This window comes from Petaurus breviceps, unplaced genomic scaffold, assembly GCF_028583685.1.
Source record: "Petaurus breviceps papuanus isolate PSGF00001 unplaced genomic scaffold, PetGlider_PUasm1.0 139, whole genome shotgun sequence".
In the NCBI taxonomy this organism is placed as follows: Eukaryota; Metazoa; Chordata; class Mammalia; order Diprotodontia; family Petauridae; genus Petaurus; species Petaurus breviceps.
The window spans coordinates 10069057-10079313 of record NW_027185697.1 but is presented as its reverse complement, the minus strand read 5'-3'; the positions used below and the strand labels follow the sequence as shown (position 1 = coordinate 10079313).

The following is a 10257-nucleotide window of genomic DNA, read 5'->3' as shown; positions in this document are numbered from 1 at the left end:
GAGAGAGAGAGAGAGAGAGAGAGAGAGAGAGAGAGAGAGAGAGAGAGAGAGAGAGAGAGAGAGAGAGAGAGAGAGAGAGCTATGATGGAAAGGGCACTGGACTGGAAATCAGATCTGCAAATCCAAGCTCTGATACTTGCCTAGGTCAAGTTTTCTGGACTTTGTCTGTGTGCTTCATGTTGTCATCTTGAAAAATCATGGGGCTGGATATGGGGGCAGCTTGGTGGCACAGTGGATAGAATGCTGGGCCTGGAGTCAGGAAGACCTACATATAAATCTGACCTCAGACACTTAGTAGCTGTGTGACCTGGGCAAGTCACTTAACCTCGTTTTATCTCAGTTTCCCTATCAGTAAAATGGGGTGGAGAAGGAAACAACAAACCACTCCAGTATCTTTACCAAGAAAACTCCAACTGGAGCCACAAAGAAATGGACATGACTGAAATGACTAAACAATAACAACATTGATTTAAGTAAAATGTCTGAAAGTGAATGTTGGGATGTGGATGTGGATGGGGACTGGGAAGAGGGAAGGGGAAGGTAATTTTCGGAAATGTAGGTGATATGAAACCAAAAGAAATCAATAAAATGTCACTCAAAAGAGGTGAAGATTAGATTAGGCAATTTCTGAGATACCCTTAAACTTGAATTCCTGTGATGCTATCAACAACTCGTATTTCCTTAGTGCTTTGTTTTTCTTGAAGGGGTGGTGGGATATGGACTATGATTTCACTGGTACAGAAAACTTCCACTGAGGAAACTTCCTCTGCTGTTGTCGATTGGCACCTATTCTATAATTTACAGTCTTGGGGACGTGCCAGGGCACTGAGAGGTCAAACTTGTCCAAGGTCACACAGTCAATACGTGTCCAAGGAGGATTTGAACTCAGGTCTTCCTGACTTCTAATATACCTTCCAATTCTAAAACTATGACTGTATGGTCTTAGAAAGAGCAAGGAGACTCTTTATCTGCAATATCATCTCTCTGGCATTTAAAAGAACAGTCCAGGAGGTTGCAGTGCAAGTCCTATTTGGCAAATAAGGAAACTAAGTCTCTGAGCCAGAAAAGGTTGACCTGGTATCACACAAATAGCCTGTGTCAGAGCTTAGATACAAACTTGAATCTTTCCTCTTCACTAAAAGGACAACTCTGGGTCACTGAGTTATATTATAGATCATTAATGTAGGGACTTAATTTTCTTTTGTTACAGCTGTAAGGGATGTAAGCTGTAAGAGATCATCCAGTTCAAACTCATCATTTTTGCAGAAGTTTGGATAGAGAATAAATGTTGGAGTAGATGTCAAATGGGCTGGCCAAATGTACACAACTTGCTAGTCAGCAACAGAGTGAGGCTACAACTGGGGTCTCCTGAGGCTCTGGTTCTAATCTGCCTCACTGCAGGTCACGGTTGGTAATAGATGGAGACTTTGCAAGACTTTGGGAATAGTATAGTTAAGGTAGCAAAGCCTCAGGTAGGGAGAAGGCCTAGAGTAAAAAAAATTCTCTTCTTCAAATAGAGAGGGGAGGTCAATGTGTTTTTATGTGTGCTGGTGGTGTATAAAAGGCAAAGATAGTGTGTTGGGAGCCAAAAAGCCTGATGTCATATTTTACTGTTGAGGAAACTGAGGCTTAGAGAGACAAAGTACCTTGTCCAAAGTCAGAGAAATAGTAAGCATCAGAGCTGACTTCTGACTACAGGTCTTCTGACTCTGGGCCAAGCTTGAATGTCTTATGGACTGGAAGAGAAGGGACTTTGTTTTGTATCTTCTGTTCTTAGACATATCAGCAGAGTGCTCATAGTGGCCAAAATGATTTTTCCTAAAGTGCAGGTCACTCACCTACTCAATAAATTGCAATGGCTTCCTATTGCTTTTAGAGTCAAATACAAATGGTTTTCTTTTGCTTCACAATCTGTTCAAATCTACTTTTCCAAACCTGTTATACATCACTCCCTTCTATAAACTAGTCATACCACCCTCATAATTCTCTCTCCATCTAAAATTTCCTTGTCTTTGTATTGGATCATAAGATCATATACTTAGATTTGGAAAAAGGACCTTTGAGGTCACCCAGTCCAATCTTCTCACTGTAGGATTTGAACCTTGGTCCTCAGAGTCCAGATCCCAAGCTCTTTTCACTGTCCCACACTCCCTTCCTAATGGCCGTCTCTTAATACTTGGCTTGCCAACTCTCCACACTTCCATCTTTTAGAATTCACAGCTTCCTTCCAGTCCCAGTCCAAAAGCCACCTTCTACATGAAGCCTTTTCTGATTTCCCCACCAGCTAGTCTCCCCTTCCCTAAAAACTTATCTTGCAATTATTTCGTGAGTATTTAATATGTACTTATTTTTGCACTTGTTTTCTTTCCCATTAGAATATAACCTACTACAAGGCAGGGACTATTTTAGTTTTTCTCTTTACCCTTAAGACTTAGCACAATGCAATTAAGTGCACATAGTGAGTTATTAATAAATACTTGTTGACTGATTGATGGAACTGGAAGTTTCCCATAGCAGCTAAGTGTCTCTCCCATACAACCAGAAGCTCTTCAAGAATGGGCTATGAAGTCTTCATATACTGGGGACTGATTCACTTACTTAAGGAGGCCTTCCTCCTGTCAACCTCCACTCCCCCATTCCCTCACACTCACCTGTTTGGGTCTCCCTCAGAGCAAACACCCACAGAATGAACAGCCAAGGGATGAAGGGTCTCTTCTTCCTCTTTCTTCTCTGGAAGAGTCCAAAACCCATTCTTTGTAGTGTCTGTTGGACCTTTTTCCTGGTGACCCACACAGGATGGGTTGCAGTCTCGAAATTCCCTCTCCTCCAGCTCTAAGCCTTCTGTTGAAGGCAGGTGCAAGGCACCAATTTCATGGTCAGAATCAGCAATGGCTTCAGGTTGTGTTGCTTCTGAAAGAGGAAAACGTAGGGCATTGTGGGTGCCAAGCACTTGTCACCCTCGGAGGCTCACCCTCCATACTCCATTATCCTCCAATGGTAAATGGAACCCTTATATCCTCCTCTCACACCCCATCTAGGCTTGGCCCTGCCGAGATCCTGGCCTGCTATTACTGACAACTGGGGTGGTAGGTACTCAGGTGGAACCTACCTCTGGGCGTATGAGAATGAATGGTATGAAAAAGTCTGTGGTGAGGACAGGAAGCCCTATGTTTAAGTCACAATAACATGTTGCTGGGGGGCCCAGAGTGGGGACGAGACATTTGTTCTAAGAACAGTAATTTCCCTCAACCTACACATATGTCACTTGATCTCAAAGAGTAGAAGTAAGCATAGTGGTGATGGGGGAAAGTTGTGATTGGGCAACACATAGTTCTTCAGTATCAAGAAAAACCGAATTGTATCAGCCTTGACATTCTTGATATAAATGAAACTAGAAGACAAAGGGTGATGCAACTGAATGGAGGCATGGTTCCCAGGTTCTCATGGGAGAGGCAAATAATGGAGATAGTTTTATCATGTGTTTGAAAGCAAAAGGAAATGTTTCACGGTGGTTATTTCATATTGCAGTGCTCATTGATCAATCAGCAAACATTCTAAACACCTACTATGTGCCAGAAACACTATTAAACATGTGATAAGTATTTAAAAGACTACTATGAAGATCAATTTGGTTTACATGCCAACATCATTTGGAGAGGATAAAGTGCTAGAGAAATTCTAAGAACTCACTATAGCTCTCCAAGTAAAATAAGCATATAATTCAACATACACACACATATGCTGTACTTCAGCATATAGGAGGATGTAAGGGAGGATGGCAAAAAATAGGTTGGCAAACATGACTCTGGGGCTCAAAAAGAGAGATACCAAAGGCTTGTAGAAGGCAAAGGATCATACCTATTTCCCACTAATACTTTCTTCTTGAAAAGAATTAGAGGGTCCTGTATACAATTAGAACTAAATATTATAATGTGATATTGCTTCTGGGCCACTCCTAGATTGTACTCACAGGTTGGGTTCTTAGGGGAAGAGGCACTCAGGTTTAGGGGACTCTGTGCATCTTTAGTCTGGAAAAACTATAGCTTACGAGCCCCCACCAGTGAGTTTACTTTTAATAGGCAGACAGTTGACAAAAGTAGCTCTAATTACAGGTGTTTATTGAAATGGTTTTGCAAGAATAGTAGCTATAAAATATTCCTCCCTAGCCCTCTGGAGTGTACCCCAGGGCATACTCTTTCATAACTACACATAGCTTCTGTCAGAAGAGTAGCCACAAAAAGAGTGTGCTAATACAAAAGTGCACACATAAGGAACACATATGACCTAGGCAACCATGTCTCTGGCTCTGCAGGGTCTAAATGTCATTTCCCCTTATCCTTATGCTGTTTTTATTGGGTGCAGTGTTTCTACTTGTAGGTCACTCAGCTGGAATCTCATTCCCAAAGCTCCTATGGTTTTACACCTTGACTCATTGGGCTTACTCCCTGGTAGGTGTGGTATCTCCCAAAGGGAAAGTTGCCTTGCTGTAAAACACAGTGACTGCTGAGTAAGGTGGAGGGTGGAGAGAAATTCCCTTACCCTCAAAGGCTAGGGATAATTTCCTCTGAAGAATTGATTCTTTTCTCTGCTGCCAGAGGCCATACTCCTCCAAGCTCTACTTTGACTCCACTTTCCTACAGAATTTGTCCCATTTTTGAAAAAAGGTGATCAGGGTAATGACTGATACTAGCTTTTAAATGACTGTCCACCCTCTAATTCCATCAAGTTTTGAGCATAAAAGTTTTGCATATTTTATAAAGGACTAGCAGTCTAGACATGTCTTGGTATTCTGTTTAAGACCTTAACACCTTGCTGTCTCTACTACCCACTCATTTCCCTCCCCCCCCCCAGTGATTCCATCAACTAGACTGGGAGGAAATCATTGGTTAGGGATGGTCTGATTAACTTCATACCCCAGTCACAATAATAAAAATAAAATTGATTACATTTTAACAAGCAGGAAATGACTTATTATTGATGTGAGAGTCATTCCACAGTCAGACCATTGATTTGTCGGAAGAAAGATAAACATGGAGAAAAAATGAGAAGAATAATAAACATGAAAAAGGTTTTGTGTGTAAATAAATTAGCTTCAGCCCCAATTAATTATATAACCATTGAAATGAAACATGGGAAATAATTGAAGGAATGGACATTGACACAGCTTACTGTCATCTCCCAAAGAAGTTTAATCAATGTGAATCAATTGCCACAAGTGTATATTTTTGTATGATAGTTTCTGATAATTTTATTTTCTCTCTGTTATAAATTTGCCTTTTCCTTTGGTAGTTAGATTTTCTTTTCTTTTTCCTGTTCAGGCTAACTATTGGCTAATTAATTTTTGTTAGTGTTTACAAAACTTAACCTCTTCCTGTTTTTTTTTTTTGTCATTTCTATAGTCTTTTTATTCTCAAGTCTCTTTATTTCTCCCATGATTTTCAAGATTCATTTTTTGGATTAGTGTTAATTTTTTCACTTTCTTGTCTTTTGAAAATTACACATTCAGTTTATTGATCTCTTTTTCTATTTGATTAATATGAGTTTTAGTTAGGAATCTTCCACTAAGATGGGTTTATCTGTGTACAATAATAACATTGTTATTAATAATTATATACTATGCAGAGTATATTACATATTATGTACTTATGTCATGTATAAATACATGCTCATTATATATGTATATATAATTATTTAGCAACAAAAGTTACTTCACAAGTATTATCTCATTTCCTCCTCCCCCCACAACATCCCTTGGAAGTAGGTACCATTATTATCCTTATGTTACAGATGAGGAAATTGAGTTCCTATGACTTCTTCTTTGAGCTCCTCACTATTTGAGAGTGTTATTACCTAGGTTTAAATTTAGGTCTTTGTCTTGCATACATCCTTCATGACAATTTTATTGCATCATTGACTGTAAAGGATGTGTTTATTATTTTTGCCATTTAAAATTCATCTCCATCGATCAATAAATATTTATTAATTGTCTGTCTGCTCCATGCCAGGCAATGTGACAGACGCTGAAGATACAAAGACAGAAATGAAACATTCTCTGCCTTTAAGGAAATTGCATTGTATTGAGGACAACATGGCCATATGAGATCATTTACAATAGATACTAAATCAATAAGAGATCATTTCAGAGGGAAGGCAGTAGGATCGGGAAGGTTTCAGGAAAGGCCTTATGGCCCTCATGATTTCCTTATACCCTTTTACATGATCAGCTTTTGTGATAGCATTGTTAGGATGCTTAGAAATACACTTAGACTACTATTCAGAAATTGCCACAGGTCAGGCAAATGTATTTTTTCCCAGTAGTTTCTCTAACTCTGTATTTATTGTTCTTCTTGTTGGTGTTGTCATTGTTCGTTTTTGACACTGGGTTACTCCTTCAGGCAGGAAGTGCAGCGGTCACTCAACACTGATTGGCACTGAAGCTTTGACCTGTTCCATTTTTTCTGGCCTTGCCCCTCCTGAGGCATCCTGGTTGTCCCCTACTCCTGGAGACTTACCATATTATATACTGGATTTACTGCAAACATCCAACAAGCTTTAGCCCTTTTGTTTAGCCATTTTTCAGTCATGTCTGACTCTTCCTCATCCCAATTGGAGTTTTCTTGGCAAAGATACTGGAATGGTTTGCTATTTCCTTCTCCAGCTCATTTTATAGTTGAGGAAGTGGAGGCAAACAGGGTTAAGTGACTTGCCCAGGGCCCCACAACTTATAAATGGCTGAAGTCAGATTTGAACTCAGGAAAAGGAATCTTTTTGACTCCACACCCAGTAATCTATCCTCTGTACTACCTAGCCTCCCTACTGAGACTCAAAATTGAACCTGTCCTCCTCCATCCTCTACTTCCTAATAGCAGGAATTAGAGGCATGGGCTACCATATGTGGCTGGTGCATATATGTAAATCAATATAAAAAAATTTCTTGGAGGCAGCTAGGTGATGCAGTGGGTAGAGCATTGGTCCTGTAGTCAGGAGGACCTGAGTTCAAATCAGGCCTCAGACACTATCTAGCTGTGTGACACCGGGCAAATCACTTCACCTTGATTGCCTCCAAATAAAATAAAATAAAATAAAATATAAATTGTCTAATGCTTTTAAGCATACTGCAGTACCTTGTTTTTGTGGTTGGCATGACATTTATATCATTGCCTTATTTGGATAAATAGATGAAATTCCTGATTTTTCCTTCACTCTAAACCCAAGATTTTGTTTCACTACCTTTTTTTTCAATTTGCATGCATCTATATTTAAACATTTTTCCTCTTAAATTTCCCCTTTCTCTATAAACTCAATAATCACCAACAAGCATGAACCAAAAAGAGGATCTGTAAAAGAAGGAGGCTGGACCGACAGCCATGCCTGTACAATTGCGAAACTCTGAACTATTAGATATGATTTATTTTAAAGGTCGTATCAAATTTAGCCCAGCAATGACAAAATTACTGTCTTTGTCCACTTTAACTTTTTTTGTTTCCATCTATGTCTTTTAATGCTTTCTTGATGTTCTTTTCTTTCTTCCTTTTTTCCCAATGTCTCGTCTTCCCCTTCCCCTATCCCACCCACTAGAAGTCTTCCCTTGTGTCACATAAGCACAGCCAGGCCAAACTATTCACCATGTTAGTCATGCTTAAAGATAGACGGTCACCACATGCCCAGAAGTGGGTAGCAGGTCTCATTATCAGTCTTCCAAAGTCAAGGTTTCTCAATGCATCAATCACTTCTGTGGTCTTTCCAAGTTGTTTTCCTTTACATTATTATGGTCATCATGGAAATCGTTTTCCTCTCTTGCATTTTCCCTCTTGTGAAGCTACTCCTCTTCTTCCCACATGGCAATTACTTTAGAAAGAATTTAGTATGTTTGATGAATATGAGAAGCTTTCTTCCTCTCCCTTTCTTTTCAGTTAAAGCCCTTTAAAATTAGGGTTTCCAGATTCCAAGCAAATACATTCATTCAAGTCCTTGTTAGGTGAGTTCAATCTTGTAAAACTTGTATTTTAAAACAGTCCAAAGACCAAGGTCCTTTTTTATATTTTCAGCCAATTGCTTATTTTCTAACTCTTCTTTTTTCATAGAATCTTTTGCTTTTCATGGGAAGCAGTGAGAGAGAAGCCACTTGTGGTGCCAAGGTCTTCTATTTCAAGTCAACTGATCTTTATTAAATACCTACTTTGTCCCAGGCACTGTGCTTAGTGTTGGGGAGGGCAAAAGACAATGCTTGTTCTCAGGAAGCTCATAGTCTAATGGGGGAAACAACGTGCAGACAATTATGTATGAACAAGATACATACAGGATAAAATGAGATTACCACAAAGGGAAGCCACTAACAGTGAGGAGGACCAGGAAGATCTCCTTGTAGAAGGTGGGATTTTAACTGTGACTTGAAGGAAGCCAGGACAGTCAGGAGAAGGAGATGAGGAAGGAGAGAGATCCAGGCAGAGAAAATGCCCTTAGCAGAGAGATAGTATATCTTGTTTGAGGAATAAAAAGGTCAGTGCCAGCTTCATAGTCTGTCCCGATGGTGTCTAGGGTGATGCCAGCAGTATGATTTATGCCTGTACGGATGATCAGAAGTGTGTAGTGGTCATCTAGTTATGCACATAGGCTCAGAAATTTAACTATAAGCAGATTTATTTACTCCAGGGACCCTGGGAAATAATAACCACTTTAGCGAGTAACCTTGCTTGTTAAGAGTCCAATATAATCTCAGTCACTTTCCTTCATTGCAACATGGGGGTTCTCCATACTTGCTTCTTATAGAGACATTCCAATTATATTCTGATGGAATTATGGCCCATGGCCCACCTCCTTGCCTGTGATCTCCCACTAGATGGCAGCCTATGTCTTCTTGTGCTGATAATTGGTTGCCATCTGCCACCGGTGTTTCAATTCAGTCAAAAACTGTGTGTGTGTGTGTGTGTGTGTGTGTGTGTGTGTGTGTGTGTGTAAGCATGTATGTGAGTATTCATTTTTTTATATCTATAGAGAATGGGAAAGTGAGGAGTGATTCTAGCCTCCCTTTGTCTGGGCCAGAGACCATTCCAAGATCCTGTTCCATGAATAGTATTAAATGGAGTTCCGTGCTGTACATAATGCTTGCTTCTGCCGAAGTTGTGACTAAGGTTTCTTTTCTCTAAATCAGAATTTTCTAGCTCATAGATTGCCTTCTGGGGTTGCTCAGGAAATAAATAAGTCAGTTTCCTAGGTGAGGGAACCGTTCACCAACTCAGATAGAAAACCCTTTTATAACATAATGCAAGGGTTTCAACTAGAGTATGCAAAACTTAATAAGGAGGTATGGGCAGTATTATAGTATGTTACTGAAACATTCCCCAAATAGTATAATTCAGTGGCACAGTGGATTGAATGCTGCACTTAGGCTCAGGAAGCTTCTAGTTCAAAGCTGGATTTAGATGTCAGCTGTGTGACCCTGGGCAAGTCACTTAACTTGTCTGCTCCAATTTTCTCATTTGTAAAATGGGGATAATGATAGCATATACATGGCATAAGATATTCTTGTTGAAGAGATGCTGGTTCTTTGTGTTAACAGCTTCCTTTTATGACTAATCACTAATCATTTCTTTAATAATATGTTCTTTGGTACTACTAGAAATCAGTCAGGTTCACTTGTCAATAGTTTTTGGGCTCTATTTTCTTTCTTTGAAAATCAGGACAATATTTGTCCTTCTCCATTCCAGGGGAGTTTCTCGCATTCCCCCAAGCTCATTGAGAACTTTAGCACTCCACATAATATTCTTATAGATGGTGTTACATTTTTGTGCTTGTCCTCCTTAGGTGCCCTTGCTTTTACCTTCCACACACACTTCTAGCAGACTGTTTGTTGGTGAGGTGTCTCAATGAGAGATGGTGGAGGAAGGGACAAGGGAACATTCTCTTGTGTATCTGATTCTCTTCTATTGCTGGGAATGGCTTTTGACAGTTTCTCCTTTTGTTCCTTATTGAAATCATATCACTTTGTATTTTAATTTAATTCTTAAGAATTTCCTTTACTCCTGGGATAACTTTTCCTGTAGATTTTTCTTCCTTGGACTTTCTTCTTCTAAAGCCTTTGAAATCTGTCCATCCTAAATTCAGGGGGTGGGTCAGATTGTACCTGGCTTTGCTTTCCTTCTTTATCACAGACTCTAGGAGGGACTTTTCACCTCCAATATACAAAAATAAAAGGCATATAGGGATTATCTGAACTGTTTTTATATGGCCTCTGAATGCTTCAGTGTGTGACTGATC

At 39.7% G+C, this 10257-nt stretch overlaps 1 pseudogene; it reads right to left on the bottom strand.

The window, feature by feature from the left end:
- LOC138145676 (BOLA class I histocompatibility antigen, alpha chain BL3-7-like) overlaps positions 1-10257 on the bottom strand; it is a 46570-nt pseudogene that overhangs the window by 14895 nt on the left and 21418 nt on the right.